This window comes from Stegostoma tigrinum, chromosome 2, assembly GCF_030684315.1.
Source record: "Stegostoma tigrinum isolate sSteTig4 chromosome 2, sSteTig4.hap1, whole genome shotgun sequence".
Classification (NCBI taxonomy): Eukaryota; Metazoa; Chordata; class Chondrichthyes; order Orectolobiformes; family Stegostomatidae; genus Stegostoma; species Stegostoma tigrinum.
Window position 1 is genome coordinate 35,857,124 of NC_081355.1, and position 20,342 is coordinate 35,877,465.

The following is a 20,342-nucleotide window of genomic DNA, read 5'->3' on the forward strand; positions in this document are numbered from 1 at the left end:
CTTGAAGAACTTGGACATCTGAGATGTGCGGGAGTGGAATGCCTCATCGGGGGAGCAGATGCGGCGGAGGCGAAGGAATTGGGAATAGGGGATGGAATTTTTGCAGCAGGGTGGGTGGGAGGAGGTGTATTCTAGGTAGCTGTGGGAGTCGGTGGGCTTGAAATGGACATCAGTTACAAGCTGGTTGCCTGAGATGGAGACTGAGAGGTCCAGGAAGGTGAGGGATGTGTTGGAGATGTCCCAAGTGAACTTGAGGTTGGGGTGGAAGGTGTTGGTGAAGTGGATGAACCGTTCGAGCTCCTCTGGGGAGCAAGAGGTGGCGCCGATACAGCCATCAATGTAACGGAGGAAGAGGTGGGGTTTGGGGCCTGTGTAGGTGCGGAAGAGGGACTGTTCCACGTAACCTACAAAGAGGCAGGCATAGCTGGGGCCCATGCAGGTGCCCATGGCCACCCCCTTTGTCTGTAGGAAGTGGGAGGAATCGAAAGAGAAGTTGTTGAGGGTGAGGATGAGTTCGGCTAGGCGGATGAGGGTGTCAGTGGAGGGGGACTGGTCGGGCCTGCGGGACAGGAAGAAGCGGAGGGCTTTGAGGTCATCTGCATGCGGAATACAGGTGCATAGGGACTGGATGTCCATGGTGAAAATGAGGTGTTGGGGACCAGGGAATTGGTTGTTCTGGAGGAGGTGGAGGGCGTGGGTGGTGTCACGGATATAGGTAGGGAATTCCTGGATCAAGGGGGAGAAGATGGAGCCCAGATAGGTGGAGATGAGTTCAGCGGGGCAGGAACAGGCTGAGACAATGGGTCGACCAGGGCAGGCAGGTTTGTGGATTTTGGGAAGGAGATAGAAACGGGCCGTGTGGGGTTGGGGAATAATAAGGTTGGAGGCTGTGAGTGGGAGGTCCCCTGAGGTGATGAAGTCATGAATGGTGTTGGAGATGATGGTTAGGTGCTCGTTTATGGGGTCATGATCAAGGGGGTGATAGGAGGAGGTGTCGGAGAGTTGGCATTTGGCCTCGGCGATGTACAGGTCAGTGTGCCATACTACCACCGCGCCACCCTTGTCTGCGGGTTTGATGGTGAGGTTGGGGTTGGAGTGGAGGGAGTGGAGAGCAGCCCATTCTGCAGGGGAGAGGTTGGAGTGGGTGAGAGGGGTGGAGAGGTTGAGGCGGTTAATTTCTCAACGGCAGTTGGAGATGAAGAGGTCGAGGGAGGGTAGGAGGTTGGAGATGAAGAGGTCGAGGGAGGTTAGGAGGTTGGAGATGAAGAGGTTGAGGGACCAGTGCAGCTCTTGATTTCGTCCTGAGCTCTAATCTCGTTCTGTTGTAGAAAACAAGTGTTGCTTGCTTATTTCACTGTCATTCATAACTATACTGAATTGCCTTCTTCTGAGCCCCCACACCAACCAGGATTCCAACACTTGACTCCTTACAAATTCCTACAATTTCTTTCTCATTTCTAAATGCACAAAGACTTCCCGCAGCTACATTAACTCACTCTAATCAAATGAGACAACCTCTTGGAACTGCCTCTTCTCTGAATATTATAATGTTCACTAACTGCTAACTCTGACAGCACAAATTACATACAATATAAATTTATTCATCGTGAACTGAAGATGTTTTTCAAAATATTATGCTGTAATGTTATAATGTAAGGGTGCTATATTTGAAATTCTTGGAAGACCAATGTTGTGTTCCTGTTTCGTAATTGGTTTTATCAGCTATTATTTGTTAAATGTATTCTATTGCTAAGCAAAATTTGAATCAAAGTTTTTACCCTTAGGAATACAATTTTTCATTGCAATGGTTTTGTGTCAGTTGAAGATCAGAAGCTATGTTGCAATTACAAACAAAATGAAAGACACTAGCTAAAGTAAACATGGTTCTTTATAATCATAAACAGGAGAAATTCTTATTGGATATGATGAAATAACAGACATTGTGCTTGTCTCTACAGTAGAAGACCAAAGTTGCATAACAGATGTAAAATATAACCTAAGGACTGGCGAAAGTAAGGAAATTAAGGCAATGAATATCAGCAGAGAAAAAATACTAGAGAAACTCCAAAATCCAACAACTCCTCAGAACCTGATGACCTACATCCTAATATTCTAAAAAAGATATGAGACATAGTGGATACACAGTCAGTGTCTTTCCAAAATTCCCGAGATCTGGAAATGGTCCCAGAAAAGTAAAAGTTAGAAAATGTAATACAGCTTTTCAAGAAAGGAAGGGGAGAGAAAACAGGGAATTACAAGCTAACAAACCTGATGTATGTTGTCAGGAAGATGCTGGATTCTACTATGAAGGAAGTCATAGCATTGCACTTAGAAAAAGGTGTTATGTTTAGAACAAGTCAATATGATTTTATAGAAGATAAATCCTGTGTGATAATTTTATTAGGTTTGTTTCTGAAGATATAACTAATGGGGCAGCCTAAAGAGAAGCCTGTACATGTAGCTATATAGAACTATTGTTAGGCCACATTTGGAGTACTGTGTGCAGCTCCGGTCACCACACTGTAGGAAAAATGTGGAGGCTTTGGAGAGAGTACAAAAGAGGTTTACCAAGATATGTGAATTGGGGTGTATTAGCTAAAACAGAAGGTTGGTGAAACTACCCTTCCCACTGACCAATCCCCACAACCCCCTACCTGCATCAACCTATCACCACCCCACCTACCTTTCCACAGGCCCACCCATCCTCCCTCTCACCTCCTTTACTTGGCACAACCTTCTCTCCCACCTATCTGTCCCACCCTTCCCACTGACCAATCCCACCACCCCTTAGTTGTATCCATCTATCACCATCCCACCTACCTTCTCCCAGCCCCATCCCTCCCCCTGTATTTATTTCCCACCTCCATTCCCCCTCCCATTTCTGAAGAAGGGTCACAACCTGAAACGTCAACTTTCCTTAAACTTTGATGCTGCCTGACCTGCTGTGTTCCTCCAGCTCCACACTATGTTGTCTTGGTCAAACTTGGATTATTTTCGCTAGTGTTTTGGAGAGGGTGGTAGGTGCTTTGAACATGCTGCCAGGGAAAGAGATAGAGGCAGAGACAATAGCAATGTTTAAGAGGCATTTAGACAGGTGCATGAACAGGCAGGTTGGCTTAAATGTGATGGGCCAAAAGACCTGTTCCTGTATTGTGCTGTTCTATGTTCAATATACAATGGGAAGTGTGAATCTAATCAGTGTGGACATCATGGTAGAAAATCAGAATTTTTAAAAAATAGTGTGAAACTTATAAATGTTGATCCTCGGAGAAACTTGTATTAGTATACTCACAGAAAGTTAGCAACACAGAAAGTGAACAAACAATTATTAAAAATGATGGCAAGTTAGTCTTTATTGAAAGAAGATTTCCCATTTTCATTTCCATTTCCCATTTTTCACCAAGATCTCAATTGCAGTGTGTGAAAATGTTAGTGCATGCACTTTAACTTAGTCAGCCGTTGTTGGATCTTGCATGGCAAGCTCTTGTAAATACAGCAACATGCTCTTTACAAGCTGGAAGCTAGCTTGAGTTGTGAGTAGACACTTGTGATTTAAGGCTAGGTGCTGATGGTTCCAGCATAATAACAGTGTGGATAGTGCTGGGTGAATGCAGCAATCAGGAAAATGAACAGGCAGCACAAATTTGATGTTGCGGCAACTACAATCAGTAGTCAGAGATTAATTCTACGTTGTGATCCCTGTGCCCATGTTCAGGAGCTGTCTAATTAAATCCTTGCGCAACTCTCGTGAGTTCAACTATGCTATTTGGGATTATTTTGAAATTTCAGCTCAATTGTTTACTAGTTTTATAATTGAACTGGCAATCAGTTTCTGATTAGCTTTCACTGATTAAGTAACATACACATCAATGTGGTGAGCTAGCTGTGTAACATTTGTTGCAGGCACCAACCTTAAACAGGCCTCTGCAGCATAAGTAACAGTTCCTCTTTCATGTTGCTCTTTTTATTTATAGTTAGAGCATTGACTCGTCTGTGTTCCGTAAACACTGATGGTTTCATTGGTAACTTTTTAATTGTAGTGTGTTATGGAATTTGTCTATTTTTAACCTTAGCCCTTTACAATGCTTCAGTCAGCTAACAGAAAACAGAGTCTTGATGATAAATGTAACTCCTTCACTAAACTAAATAATTTGGACCAATGTCATCTTTTGACACCCTGAGGATATTTTAAAGGATCTCACAGTCGTTTAATTGCTCTCAAAGCAGAATTATGTTTTTTACAGCCAACAAGATACCTTACTGTTATTACGTATGAGCATGGTTACAAGCAGAACTTTAGAACTCTAAAAATGCACAATTTAATTGATCTGTCTTCTGTTATATAATAACACACAGATCTGTAAAAGCGTTACAATTTTGAATCCATTAGTGCATTACTTCAATGGTTAGAATATTTCTATTCCATATATTAGGGGTTAATTACAATGTACCACAGCCACCAAATGGTTGGATTCATTGCATTCATTGCTATCCTACTATTTTAATGCCCTTGTCATGTTCTAGAGACTAGTATGTACTGGTGCTCAAATGTATGACTAAAAAGCAATTGCATGATTTTTAAAGAAATTTATTACAGATAGAGATGGTGATGTCTCAGTTCCTTGAAAATTGCTCACATGATCATGTGTTACCCCAGACTTACAATCACATCTTGAAGCTTATTTTATTTTCTACGATTTTTTAAACATAAATTACCTTTATATTTTTGGGATATGACAGTCACTTATGATACATAATGATGTTCCAGCTTGTCACTGTAATTTCAGGCCAAATGTCTCAAGAAAAGTCTCTTGTTTATATGCATGCACTGTGATTTATTTTTTCAAATTGCTCTAGTTTGAAACAACCTCTTCAACAGAAAACCACAATAAGATCTTATTTTGTGTTAATTTAAAGATGGACAATAGATGTTGGCCTGTCAAGGAATGTCCATGCCTCATGAATGAACAAAAAAATTGTGAAACTTACGATAAAAGAGCGTATTTGCAAGAATTGCAAGTTAATTTCAGGGTATGTGCATCTCATTTTGTTAATAGAGGTGAAGTATCCTCTAACGCACACAGATGAAGAGATGTGGGAGGAAGGGATACAACTGATATTCCTGTCTAATTTGCAAGGCTTGACAGATCATGTCACAGCTGTGCCTGCTAATTGTGCGGCAGTCATATGCTGAAGGGGATGTGACAGTCCAACGCTGTAGGGATCGAGTGTTATCTTTACTGTTAATAGGCAGCCCTGCAATTTGAGGCTTCTCAGATTCCATGTAAAACCACAGCTCAGGTTTGATCAGACTGAATATCAAGGCATTGCATTTTAAGGTCCCAAAATATAAAAGTTCAATTTTTCCCACATAGAATATTTAACACCTCCCTAGCTTGCAGATTCAATTCTCAGTTGAATTATATGCGCTTAAACCTGACAAAGCTCTGTTCTGTTTCTTTTTTTTACTGGAACAGGCAATTGCTCAGCTCATGAAACAAGAAAATGCTCACCGCTTTTCCACCTGCCCAACATATCCTTACTGGAAAAACTTAATTCATGAGACCCAACCTGTGTCCTGTAAAGGTTTGTTGTTGAGGGGCAGACATCCTGGGCACATTCTTAAATGTTCCAAAAGCTGGATGAATAAAAGACAGGTGGGAAGATTTTGTTAGCTACAAGGCGTCTCTAATTTTCCATTATTCAAATTGAAATGATCTGACCTCATTATGCCCAAGTGATCAATGCTTCCAAGATGCAGACCGGAAACAATGACATTTTCATAACAAGATGTGTTGCTTCTTCAGACAACAAAATAAATGTGTATTTATAATTCCATTAATTATCCCAAAATTCTTCACAGATCAAAGAAAAGAAATGGGCTTTCGGGCAACATCTACCCCTCAGAGCTTCAACTGTCAAATGGGGTTTGGAACCCCAAGCTACAGATCGAATCTTATGATGATTCTGGGAGCAGGAAGTGAGATGGATGTGGCGCTTAGTTATACATTAAGTCAAAAATCAGTTAACTTAGATGGGGTGAATCTGCAGCGTATGATGCCCTTACTTTTAATTTTTTGAGGTCATGGAGAGATTGTTGATTTAATGTACACTCTCACCGCATGATTTCTTGAGCTCTTCATGCATTAATATTTAATTGGCTGATAGACGCATGACTCCAAGTGCTGAGCCATTCCACCTATAAGTGGAAGGTTTGGCCCAAGTAGAAGACAGTCACCCAGTAGTCATGTTCTCCAAACTGGCCAATCAGTGTACACAAGGCAGGCTCACTACCCAAGTAAGGACAAGACGTGAGCTTTTGAAGCTGGAGGAGTTATAAGAGGCCTTCAGGGGGTGCATGGCCAGCCACACATCTACATTCCCCAATTCTGCCTCTAAGAAAATGGGCTGATGATGGAAAAAAGGGGACAGCAGGTGCACATGTTTTCCTGCCTGCCTCCAAGTATGTGCCCATTGGGCATTTAAAAATCCCAAGTCAGGAAAGGAGCGAGCAATGGCTTGGTGACAGAGATGGAGTTAGATTACTCTTTGACAGAGTATCGATGCATGATTTACATTTTAAAAATACCTTACACCTTTTCTGATTTTCTTTTCTGCTGACTTCAATGATAAACAAGACCAGGTTGAATATGAAACATGTTGAAATGCATCATCGCTTGTTTTGCATTACTAGCAAGGATCAATTTAACATATACTCCACAGCCCACTCCACAGCCTCCGCACTCCATCAAAATAGGAGGGAACGGAAGAGAGAAGAGAGGTGTAGGGAGTGGGTGGCCTAAGATTTCAAATGCAGATTGTTCACAATATATGCCTGGAATTTAAATGTACTGCATTTTTGAAATGTTAAATATCAGGCTCTTGTTTAGTTTCTGCAGAAGTACTCAATACTCCCTTGGAATAACGAACTTGTGGCTACTTACTGACTTTGCTAATGTTGTTAACTTAATTCGGCTAATCAAGGCCATTCAAATAAACAAGTTATTTTTGGGCACAGCAGGAGTTGTCACTTATTTGCAAAAAAAAATTGAAATATATGTACAGTGCTTTGTGATTTAAAGATGATCAGGCAGAGGAAATAATAAAACAGGTTCAGATAGATATGGATTTCCCTGCAATTTTAATGAGGCCTGAAATTTTTTTAAAAATTACTTATTAAAACATGAAGGGTCTTCTTAGATTTAAAATGTCAGTAAATATTAATGACAAGTAATTTAGCAATAACATTACTGATTTCTGATCTCCTAAAATGGAAATGATGTTGAATAGAAATCTCAGCTCACCAGCAAAGCCATGAGATACCTCATACGAAGAGAAAGGGAGATTAAAATTTGTATAAGAACGATGTTGTGCTATTTGTCTGATATCAGTCTTCCTTCTTTACACTTTGAACATCTTGCAGATTTTGTACTGTGGCCAGATCTCCTATCTGTACCGGCCCATTCCGTATATTTCTTCTTATTTTTGGTTAGAATATCTCTTTGCCCTTAGTCCATATGTTATCCTGTAGCATTTTCTGATTGTTTTCACAATGCTGGTATGGTGCTTTGCTCAAGATTGAATTAATTTGGTGAGCTGAATTTTGTAGACAAGATGTAGACTGTATTTTATTGGCACATTACAGTGAACAACAGCAGGTATATGCTTAGCTTGCACTCAGCCTGCTCTTGTCATCATGGTGATATGATGGAGTGCAATTCCCTCATCAGCATTAAATCTCTAAACACTGTGCTCAGAGCAAGCCAATTAGAAGCTATTGCGTGCCTGACTTCTGTGTCCTATCTGTGCTGCGTTGTTAAAAAGCGTACGATTTTGATGAGAAGCTACACAGGTCTTGAGAAAAGCACAGAAATAAAGCACAAGAGTGGAAGAGCCTCAGCACAAAGGAAATGTTGTTCTGAAGGAGCAGAGCACAGGAAAAAATTCAGACGACATGGTAATATATTTATTCAGGTAGGCACTGCTCTGCTTTGCATCCTGATAACTAAGGATGGAAGCATTCATTTCGTATTATTTATTCTTGTGTAAATTGAAGTGAGTCATAGGTTAGAGTGGCAGAAAATCATAATATTTGGCAAGCAAAATCATTGTTAGTGAGCTGAATAACAAACATTTCATCATACCGGGACTGATCAACATTAGTCATACAGCTCCTTCACTTGACAACTGGAAACATAGCTGTAAGTTTCTTACTTAGAGCTCTAAAGTATAGATAATAGGATTTGTTTTGCTTCACTTCGTCAAATGATGAAGAATTATCATCTACTGTAGGTTTATCAGCCAAATTTGTGAGAGAATTTAATGTTGATCTTGCTCTTTGTGCACCTTCTCTGCAGCCGCAACATTGCATTCTTCGTTCTGTTCTGTTATCCTAATGCACTTTGTATGGTATAATCTGCTGTACTGCATGTAAAACAAAACTTTTCACTGTATCTATGTACATGTGACCATGATAAGTAAAATCAAATCAAACAAAAAGGTGACAAAACAGTACAGAGTTTAAGTTAGTTTGCAAATACAAATTTTCTATTTTCCTCATTTTGTTAGACTTGCTTGGCAGCAATTTCAGCCTTACTTTGCCTTCATGCAATTTAATCTTTTAGAATAACCATGTGTTCGCAAAACTGAGGACTAGGCCAGCTGGAAAACATAATTTAGTTGTTATATGAGCACCTGCACATTTGTCTTCATGACTGTTTGGCCCTCTGGGATATTTTTATTTTTTAGTAACTTTGTAAGGCAAAAACACAAGTTTTAAAAATTAATTTTCAGTCAGAAATCTATTAAAATTAATTGATTCATATATGAATGAATGATTGCTCCACTTGTCAACCAAACTGAAATATGTATCCTGAAGAAAACAGGAGAGAGATTTTCACTTAAATATAGCTTTCTTTAAGACATTTTGTACGGACCACAAATTAGATATCTGCTTCCCACTAAAAACACCTGGGTGTCCTTGAACATGAATTGTGGATATTCAACATGCAGTTACAGCAAACAATAATGAAAACAAATTATGTGTTAGCCTCTATCACAACAAAGTTGATGTATAAGAGGGAAGAAGTCTCACTGTAATTGTATGGGTCCTTTGTGAGGCCACACCCTTGTTTACAGTTCTGCTGTTGTACCTTTCAGCCACTTTGGAGGAAAGCCAAGGAAAGCAGCATATTTGTTTAATGGAGAGAGAATAGGCTATGTCTCTTCTCTGTGGAAAGTCAAAGGTTGAGGTTTGACCTGACAGATGTTAAAATTATGAAGTGTGCTGATACGGTAGACTGAGAGAAAATGTTTTCACTTTAGTGAGAACCAAAACTAGGGGCAAAAGCTATAAGATAGTCACCAGTAAATCCAAGAGAAACTTCTTTTTATTCAGATTGTTGATTGATTGTGGAACCTATTATCACAAAGAATTGTAGCGAAGATTGTCATAAGGAAACAGAGATAGACACACAAGTGGGTGACAATTGGAAGAAAAGAACTGGAGGAGGCTTGTGTGGAGCATAAACATTGGCATGCATTCTATCAATGACCTGTTTTTGCACTATCAACTTTATCTAATACTGTTGTATGTTTCAAACCTATAGCGCAGCTGAGTCGATAAGACAAAAGTGAAGCATGTGTTCTAAGACAATCTTTAATGTGTTGAAATTATTCATTGCACTATTAGCAGCTTCTGCATCAATTTTTTTTGGTAGGGTTTGTATTATCCTCTCGAGCCATTCCCTCCACCCTCCATTGGGGCAACTTTGAGTGACTGAACGAGTAGAGCATAACTTTCAATGATTGCAACTGAAAGATGTGGGTACACTCCCCGCCACCCCCAGAACACAATGGATCTTTTGTCTAATGCCAAGGAAATGTCACTGGCTAGCATTTATTCACAAAATATCAAAATATCTGTAAAATCAAATCACCAAAGTTGGATATTTGAAAAAAAATTGATTGACAATGACCATAAGAAATAAGAGAAGTCGTAGGCCGTTTGATACTTTGGACGTGTTCCACCATTCAGTACGATCATGGCTGATATGAATTTGGCCTCTACTGTACTTCCCTGCCTGCCTTTCATAACCCTCAACTCTCTTGTTGACTAGTTCCTTGAAGGTGGAGTCGACAGAGTAGTGAAAAGGTGTTTGTTACGCTTAACTTTATCGGCCAGTGCATTGAATATAGCAATTGGGAGCTCTTGTTGTGGCAGTACAGGACACTGGCCAGGCTGTTTTTGGAATACTGCTTTCAATTCTGGTCTTTCTGCTATAGGAAAGATGTTGTTAAATTTGAAAGGGCTCACAAAAGATTTCCAAGGATGTTCTTAGGATTGGAAGGCTTGAGCTGTTGGGAGAGGCTGAATAGACTTGAGCTTTTTTCTCTGGAGTATGAGAGGTTGAGGGATGGCCTTATAGAGGGATGATCTTACAGAGGTTTATAAAATCATGAGGAACATGGATAGGTTGAATAGCCAAGGTTTTTTGTCCTAGGCTATGGAAGTCCAAAAGTAAAGGGCATAGGTTTAAGTTAAGAGGAGAAAAGTTTAAAATAGATAAAAGTTTAAAATAGGCATAAGGAGTAACTTTTTCACACAGAGGGTGGTGCATTAATGCAATGAACTGCTGGAGGAAATGATGTTAGCTGGTACAAATACAACATTTAAAAGGCATCTGGATGGGTACATGAATAGGAAGGCTTTAGAGGGATGTGGGCCAAATGCTGGCAAATGGGACTAGATTAATTGAGGATATCTGGTTGGCATGAGCAAGTTGGACCGAAGGGTCTGTTTCTATAGTGTACATATCATTGACTCTATTAGTTTAAGAAGAACATAGAAAGAGCACAACAATTTCTCAATTCTGCACTAGCCAAAGTGGTGCTATGGTGGCTCCGTGGTTAGCTTTGCCATGGACCTGGGTTCAATTCCAGCCTCAGGTGACCGTCTGTAGAATTTGTACATTGTACCTATGTGTGCATGAGTTTCCTCTCACAAATTTGTGCAAGTTAGATGGAATGGCCATGGTAAATTGCCCATGGTACCCAGGCATGCGTATGGTAGGTGGATTAGCTGTGGGATTTTCAGGATCACAGGGATAGGATAGATGACTGGATCTTGGTGGGTCAGTGTGGACTTGATGGGATGAATGGCCTGATTCCACATTGTAGGGATTCTATGATTCTAAAGGAGAAGCAGGTAGCATTATTCAAGAAAGGAAGAAGAGATAAACCATAAACTATAGACCAGTTGACCTAACCTCAGTAATGGGGAAACTACTGGAAGCAATTTTGAGGGATAGAATTGATCTTCTTTTGGACAGGCAGGAATTACTCATAAACTGTTAGAATTCTTTTGTCAAGGGGAGGTCACATCTGACCAATTTCGTTGAATATTTTTGAAGAGGTGACCAGGTGTGTAGACGAGGCATTGCATTTGACATAGCCCACTCAGACTCCAGCAAGGTTTTTGTCAAGGTTCCACATGGGTGACAGTCACCAAAGGTAAAAGCCAAAGGATCCAAGGAAGTTTGGAAAATTGAATTTGGCAAATCCAGAATTGGCTGAGTAGCCGGAAGCAGAGGGTGATAGGTGAGACGTGTTTTTATGATTGTTGTCTCACAGGGATCCTTGTTGTTTATAGTTTGTATAAATGAGTTAGACTTAAATGTAGGAGGGTTGATCAGTCAGTTTGCAGATGACTTGAAAATCAGTGGGGTGGTAAATAGTGAGGAGTCTAGCCTTAGATTAAAGCAAGATATAATGGGCTGGACATATGGGATGATCAGTAGCAACTGATACTCCAATCCAGGAAGTGTGAGACAATGCACTTAGACAGGAGAAACAAGGGAATATGTGATGAACAGTAAGACCCTGGGAAATACCATGCATCAGAGGGACCCTGATGTGCATGTCCACATGTCCCTTATGGGGGGACAGGCAGATAAAGTGGTTTAGAAAGCATATGGGATACCTGTCTTTATTAGTCAAGGCATAGAGTTTAGGAGCACGGAGGTTATGCTGGAACTGTGAGAAATGTTAGTTGGGTCATAGCTACAGTAGTGAAGTTCTGGAATCCACTTTATAGGAGAAATGTCATTGTGCTGTGAGGAGGGCAGCGGAATTTTATTGGGATGTTGCCTGGTCAGGAGAGTTATAGACGTGAGGAGAGATTGGATAGACTGGAGTTGATTTCCTTGGAGCAGAGGAGACTGAGGAAGTCATGACTGAGATCCATAAAATTATGAGGGGCTTAGATAGAGTAAACAGGAAGGAACATTTCCCCTTGATAGAGGAATCAATGGCTGGGGTCATAGATGTTAAGGGAAAAGAGGTTCAGAGGGAACTTGGAGAAATATATTTCACTCTGAGGATGGTTAGAAACTGCAACTCACTGTCTGTGTAGGTGGTAGAGGAAGAAACCCTTCATAACATTCCAGAAGCATTTAGATGTGCCTTGCAATGAAAGGCATACAGGGCTGTTGTGACTGGAACGAGGTTATCCAGGTAGATCTTATTGAGTATAAGTTCTCTGATTTGGGGCCGTTAACCTGGGCCAGTCAGGGAGTCTTGGCTGACAGATATAAACAGGACTATTATGTATTCTCCTCACTGTATGGACTGGATCTGAGCTAGCTAGTCAGAATCCACATATTGTGAACATGTAGATAAAAGGGTGACTTGGTAATGGGATATCGGCCTCCATGGAGTTATTTCAGAGGCTATGGGCCAAGGTAGGTGTTTGCTTTTTGACCAGTGCAAATTCTTTGAGCCAAAGGGCACTTTTCCTGTGCTGTAGATCTCTTTGACTCTGTGTCTGTAAAGGTTTGCTAAACTGGAGAGATTATCCATTTTGCCAACACAGTAGCCACACATGCAGACAACTTAAGTAGCTCCAGTTCCTATATAGATGTGCTCTGTGACATCAGCTAAACACACTACACGCAGCAAGCACTTCTGCATGCACCACTGCCATCCTCAGCCATGAGGTGTCTGTGCGTGTGCTGCTGATATCACACAGCTAGGGGACATCTATGCATGCATCCTGCTATCATCCTCTAGGGGGCATTAGTCCTTTTGATGTCACTGTGTGGCTGGAAATAAGAGGGAGAAATGGAGGAGATTGGACATAAAGGGAAGCTGGAGACTGGGATTGATGATGTGGGGCAGGCTGTGAGTGAGGCGAAGGTGAAATAGATCTCTGCCATTGAGTCGGAAGATGTCTTTTGAAGACCTGGGAGGCCATGCCCAGATGTTGGGGTGGAACTTAAGTGACAAAGTGGTGAGGGAAGCAGCAGGAGAGGGGGAGACACCAGCAGCAGCATTAGCTCTGGCCCGTGGTCACAGGCACTTAGCACTTGAAGGATGCCTCAGACGGTAACAGGTTGGCAGTGAGACGAGCATGGTGAAGGAATGGCAGTGAGGAGACATTGCTGGGGAGGGTTAGGAAATTACTTTGATAAGGAGCACTTAAATGTCAGCACCACATATTCTACATAAAGTATTAAAATGAAGTCACTGTGTTTTCTGGTGGGAGTCCCTTGTGCTGTAACATACATTCTGGCAATGCTACAAATCAAAATGTAATTGAAATGTTACCAATTTATACCAATGATAAAATCAAAATATTAGAGATTCACGATTCACCCTCTCCAAACAGTGAAACAACAGGGATTTTAAACTCCTGGTGTGAAGTGGCAGCAACAGCAGAGTGATGACCTTGGGTGTCCAAATCCGGGATCCAGCTGACGCTATTTCCTCAGACCTTCCATCAATGCCATCTTTATGATTGGCTGCTGCTTTCATTTGCTTAAGAATGACAAAGAGTGCCTACCTGTACGTTTCACCACACAAAGCAAGCGTTTGCAGTGTATGCATCTGTACCAGACTGATTCTTGGGCTGTGGGGACATGGAGTGCACCTCTTCCTGGAATGACTGAAGGCTGCAGTGAGCCATATAAACAGGTTGGAAGACAGTGTGAGGAGAAACCATTGCCTTCATGTCTCCATCTGAGGAAATTAGGCCTGGTGAAGGTTGAAGTTGGCCTTCTGACTCCTAAGTCAATGGAAGCCCTTCCAAAGTCAGTTAAGGACCACTTCAAGGTCTTATCTTGCTCTTGCTCATACTCTGTTGATAGTGGTGGAGAGTTATTGGAGGGGTACACAATGTAGAGAGGTCACCAGATGTATCTTGTCAGGTTCCCTACCTACTCAGGAAGAGCACTCCTGGTCCGGCACTTTATGCCTCATCGGACACACAGCAGCAAGTGTCATCCTGTGAAAAACTCTGCACTGCCTTTCACGTCAATGCCCCTTACCTACTTGGGTAGGATCTGTGTGACTGGGTGTGGCAAACTTGCATAATGCACTTTTCTTAACTCTGTGGCGTCCATTGTTGCTGCTCCTCTGGGTTTCCTGTGGGCCCAGCATTAGTTACCATTTCTGGTCCTGCTTCTGGGAATGAAGTTTTCAACTGTCCCATTAGTTTTGATTCTAAAAGCCTGGGAGCCTTGGCAGCAAGCGATTAATTTCCTAATAAGTATTTAATTCAGTCACATTCCCACAAATTGCAGAACAGGACTATCAGAGATTTCTGATAGAGGCAATGAGACATCTGTTAAATTAATCCATTTTTATCACTAACCTTGGTCAGCAAGAAATGGGAGGCTCTCATTTTCTACAATATCTAAAAGGATCCTCAACTGATCTTAGGGAAACGCTGCTAAGTTTTTAATGATGTTTTATTAATGTAACATTGTGCTCTTTTTGGTCCTGCGGAGATCATTTCAAAGTACTTGCAGGGGATATAGAATGTTCTGAACTTTGGACAAGCTTCTAATAATGAAGCTTTTCTTCATGAGCTCCTTCTGGCAATTCTGTTCTGGTAAAAGGAAGAGAAGGAACTGGAGAAGGAGAGCATAAACTTGAGCTGTCACTTCAGGAAGAAAGCGGAATACTTACTTATTCAGCTGCATTTCTGGCCAACACTATCAGTAGATAGAACTACCCTTGCCCATGTACGCAATGGCTCTGCTCTTTGGTTCAACATTTGTTAATCCTGGATTACATCTCTGTGAAATTCCTTGAGATGTTTCATATTTAAAGAGACCTTTTGTTGTTTTGTGCAAGGGAATCACTGAGTTTCTTAAACCCCACTGCAAAGCTGAGAAAGAACAGGAAATAAAAGCATGGAAGCATGATCATTTTAAGTGATTATTTGAGAATAACGTGTTTGTTGTTTGGCCATGGACAGTATTTTCTGCTTTGCCATTGGTTGAGTCACCTGTATGTTTCAGGCAGATAATCTGTAGGTAGATAAATTAGGAGAATCTTCTGAGCTCAAAGACTTCATGGGCAGAAAATATGGAGCTGGTGTGAAGCTACTGGGGTAATTGCACACATGCAGATGGATTGTGGTACTATATTTCTCTTGGGAACATACACTCATTTTGATTTATTGGAAATCCTCCATCAAATAAGATAGGTTAGATAGAAGGAAACTATCAATTCTTTGGTCATTTTACATATCTCAATTAGTTTAGTGCTCAGCGGTGTAGGCTCAAAAGAATAACATTTTTAGCTGACTGCTTGCATCCATTAAGCTTTAAGTTCAGATATCAGCCAATGGAATGCGATAACTGACTTGGATAGATTTGTGCACGAGGATGAAACCAGGACATTGCCAATCAAGGGAGTGGCACCAAAATAGGTCAATAAGCACAGACTAATAGATCTCTGCTTATGTTTGGTCTTGTCCTGACTTAAAGAGTCTAATTACATTAATGAGGAAATCCATACTCTGAACTGGCCTGCCTGTTGATTTGGGATCTGATCAGTAAAACAGGCATTTGCATTCAGCAACATCCAATGGGTGCTCACAGTTTCCAGTATCTTCATTGATATCCCAGTTGGTGAAATAATAAACACTGAGGAGATGTCAGTCATGGTTGAGAAATGGCCATTCAGCCCATTAAAACTGATGTCTCCAGCGCATTTTCAGTCCATGATACTTAATTGCATTTTGCATAATCCACTATGAACTTGCTTTGTTGATATTCTAGACATTAATACTTCTTTGAAAATTCTTAGTATCTCTTATATTTTTGTGGCTAATTCCATTTAACTGCTCTTTCTTGAAATATTTGAAATTTTGATCTGTATTACCTCATCAATACTATTCAAAATTAACTGCATTCTCCTTCAATGATGAAATCTGAGCTTCTCTAGTTTCTCCTGGTTATTCATCACATTTGCGTTTCAAGTATGTTGGTTAGCTCAGTGCGATAGTGTGTGGTGTACAATAGAGCCAGCCGTATAAATGCAAAGAGAAAGATGCCATGATCCATTGTAGATTATGACTAATGACTCTTCATTTAACCAAAAAAACTTTAAAATCCCAAAATCAGTGCACAGAGATAGAATTTTCCACACAGTAAAATGCCTGCTTGTAATCTCACTGTACTTGGATTCAAAGAGTTCATCTTCATATGGCTTTATGAAAATTCATTGATCTACTTAAAGTGGGTGGTATTCTCCTGTGTGCAAACTTAGAGGCTTGCAAGTCTTTAACAAAATTAAAATAGAACAAAAAAAATTTTTTAATCATTGGCAATTTGATTTGCTTTTCACACTTTTTCTAATATCAATGAAGAAGCCCAGTAATTAATGGAATTTACCTGGTCTTGCTGGCTATAAAAATTAAAAAAAAACAGTTGTATTTTGGCCTCTGCATCTTTAAATCAGGCAGAATATTTAAAAATTCAAAAGGCATCTGTACTGTTTTAACATTCTGTTGTGGAATATGTTGTGAAGTTGTCAACTCTGTTTCCCTAGTAACAGGTCTGAGAAGAGGCATAACATACCATTTGAGATACAGGCAATCTTTGAGATTGACTCAGTTATCGATATAACAGCCTATTGTTGATGAATTACCAGAGAGTTATGTATTGCTATCAGAGCTTGGCAATCAGTCAAGAGCTATGGAATTGATCAACCTGAAGACAATCCTTTGAGAGAATTGATGGAAAAGATTAAATCTTCATAGACAAATTCATCCAGCTTCTATAACTGGAAGAAGAAACTGGAGGAAAGGAAGTTGCATGACTAAGAGTTATATTTAGAGGACCAATTGAGTGTAAGGACAATAATATTTTGAGAATGAAAATTTGAAATAAAAACAGAGAATGCTTAAATATGAAGTTGGTCTGGCAACATCAGTGGAGAGAGACAGAGATAACAGGTAGAATTTAGTGGAGCCTGTAAGGTCAGGAAACATGGCAGATGGGAATTGCAGTGTTTCATGGGCTGGCAAGTACAATACTTGGACACTAACATGAAGATTCAATGAATATTGAAGGCAAGTACATTATTTCTTCAACAATAAAAGATGTGTTTCTAACTGCCCTGTGGCTTTCCCTATATGCCATCCATGGAGTCTGCCAGTACATTTAGCTCTCTGAATACGTTTACCCCAACATATGATGCTGGTGCACACATCTAATGAAATGAAATAAACACAGTATGCAATGTTTACAGGTGATAAATTTAACAATTTTTTTATAACACCATCATTTTTTTTAGGTTTTCCTAGCAGCCATTATGTCTCAGTGACACACTGACTGCCACACAGAGAAAGTCTCCTCAGTGTGCTGTTTTATTACCTTGGTTAACCATGGTGGTGGTGGGCATTCGCTGCAGGTTTGAGGACTCTAGCCTCCTGCACTAGTGCAGAGACAACATCCTTATGGTCAATGGGAGATGGTTGAGGAGAGGCCATTCAATCTGGGGCACACTGAGGGGAAAAGATGCAAAGCAGCTGACACACACTCTTCCTCCATCAATACTGGCCAATGACACTTCCCTGTCTTCCCGAAGAAAAGGGCCAGCTGGAAAGAGACCGTGGTGTCTTGTCCCCTTCTCCCTAACCAGGGAAGAAGGGTATCCATGGCTAGAGTGACAAATGCAGCTCAGAGCAATATATTGGTCAACTATTTTACCTAGCTGTCTATGGCCGTCATCAATCTCTCCATGGAGGAAACCATGAGCACACATTCCTTAGATGTGACAATTCATGGTTTGCATGGACACTTCTGTCATCTACACAAGGTTGTACAAGACCTTTGGCATCTCCGCCATGTGTTCCTCTGCCCTTTTTCTACTTCTTGTGGCCATGACCACAGGTCCATCATCACTTTGGGGTTGAGTAGGGGCCTAGCCCCAGGCATTCAACAGAGGCTTGACTGTCAGTATCTTTCACCTGCTGGGCCATCTGTGCAATTCTCTCACCACATTGTGCTCCCAAACTCAAACTCTCAGTTACTGGACTGGTATTAACTGTACTGGTGGAAGTCGTCAAATGGCAGGTGACAGTTTATCCTCTGGATCTGTGCTGACATTGTTCCCACAGGTGGAACCTTCAGCGTCTTGCCATAGCTCTGGCCTGGGCTTGGAGTTGCCTCCAATGGAGAGGCAAAAGAACCACATTAAGCATAATCCCAGATTAAGAGCACATCTCCTCTGTGCCCCATGCATGCTCATATGACAGCATGAAGTTAGATACGTTCTCATTCAAGAGCCTATCCATTCTAGCCATGCTATCTGCAATTGTTCAATTAACCCCCTCTCCTGTGATCTATGGTCTTCCTCTGCAAGGGATTTCAGGGCAGGAACTCCTTCTCTGGTCCTTGCCCTTAAATTCTGGGTTTGCTTCTCATCCATGACAACATGCAAAATTTGTGTCTTATCAAGTGACTGCATTTGAGTTTCTTCATCACATTTGCGATGCATCAGTGGTGCATTGGATCAACTCATTCACACATGCCAAATGATCACACCATTTGGTCTGTCAAACTGAATCTGATTATGCATTCACTTGCCTAACATTGTTGCATACTTACAAAGATACATTCACAGAACCACAAGGGACTCCATAGTAACGTGAGTCCATGAAAATTACCTTGGTGAATCTGAGCAGGTCAGAATCCTTATACTTCTACTGGATCCAGGATCTTTGGAGGTCTCCTTGGCTTCTCAACTCCTCTCTAACCAGGGAAAGTTCAGTGTTCCATTTCTATCTGTGTGAAAAGTAGACGTCATGGCTTTTTCTGAAGGCCAGAGGACAATCGCAGAGAAGTTTCACCAAGCCTTGGATCCAGTTTCTGTTGAGGATCAGCATCTCCAAGGTGCAGCTGAATGGCTTGGATGCAATGCAGGATTTGAAATTATGTTGAGGGAATGTAGGAGATAGAAAAATAACAAACCAGAATGATAGGTGGTGAAGTTTGGGTGAGGTGAGGGTGATGGTGGGGGGACAACAAAAAATGGAGCATAGTACTGATATGATGGAGGTAGACAGGAAAGATAGAGCCTCAGTGTTTGTCTGTCACCCACATAAACCTGCTGCATTACCACCAGATGGTGAGATCTACCAATGAATGCCTTGTTGCCAATCAGCCATGATCTTACTGAATGATGGAACAGGCTTGAAGGGCTATGTAATCTACTCCTGTTCCCTTTTCATAAGATTTTATCCCCTGCTGTGGCATTAATTTGCACATTTCTAACTCCTTAACCCTTTAAATGTTAATTGTGATTGCCTGTGTGCTCTCTCTTCATGTCTGTGAGAATGCTGCCCATTCTTATTCTGTCTTTCAGAACTTCACTCCTCTCATTAACTTCTGCAAACTGTTTCAAACACCTTGGGAAGGATAAATTGGCCTTCGAGGGAGTACAATGTAGGTTGAAAAGATTGATACCTGGACTTCAGAGGTTAGATTATGAGGAGTGATGATACAAATTAGACCTGTTTTCTCTAGAATTTAGAAGGTTGAGGGGTGATCTGATCAAAGTCTTCACAATATTAACAGGAAAAGACAGGGTAGATAAAGAAAGAATATTTCCACTGGTTGGAACTCTAGAAATAGGAGGCATATTCAGAGAATTAGGGCCAAGCCATTCAGGAGAGCCGTTAGTAAGCACTTGTACACATAACAGGTGGTAGATGTTTGGAACTCTCTTTGACAAGTCGCACTTGATGCGATGAGAAAGAGAGATAGATGCTTGTTAAGCAAAGGTATTAAGGGGAAAGGGCCAAAGACAGGTATGTGAAGTTAAGCCACAGATTAGCCATGATCTCATTGAATGGCAGAACAGGCTCAAGGGACTGAATGGCCTACTCCTGTTCCTATGTTGCTTTGGCCTTTACTTAGAACTGAGAGGTTCTAACCATTAATGTACTCCATTTTAGGGAGTCAGACAAAATAATTTCTACCAGGAAAAGAGTATATTATTGAGTACATATAGTTGCTCACTGTTGGTTCAATAAATGGGCTTAATTA

The 20,342-nt window shown here is 40.9% G+C and overlaps 1 protein-coding gene across 1 annotated transcript in view; it reads left to right on the top strand.

Moving 5' to 3' along the window:
- The first annotated feature begins 7,823 nt into the window (after positions 1-7,823).
- Positions 7,824-20,342, top strand: part of ripor2 (RHO family interacting cell polarization regulator 2) — a 202,239-nt gene continuing 189,720 nt past the window's right edge. The window contains exon 1 of the mRNA XM_059653418.1: positions 7,824-7,974. The gene's annotated coding sequence lies outside the window, so the exon portion shown is untranslated. The remainder of the gene's footprint in view (positions 7,975-20,342) is intronic.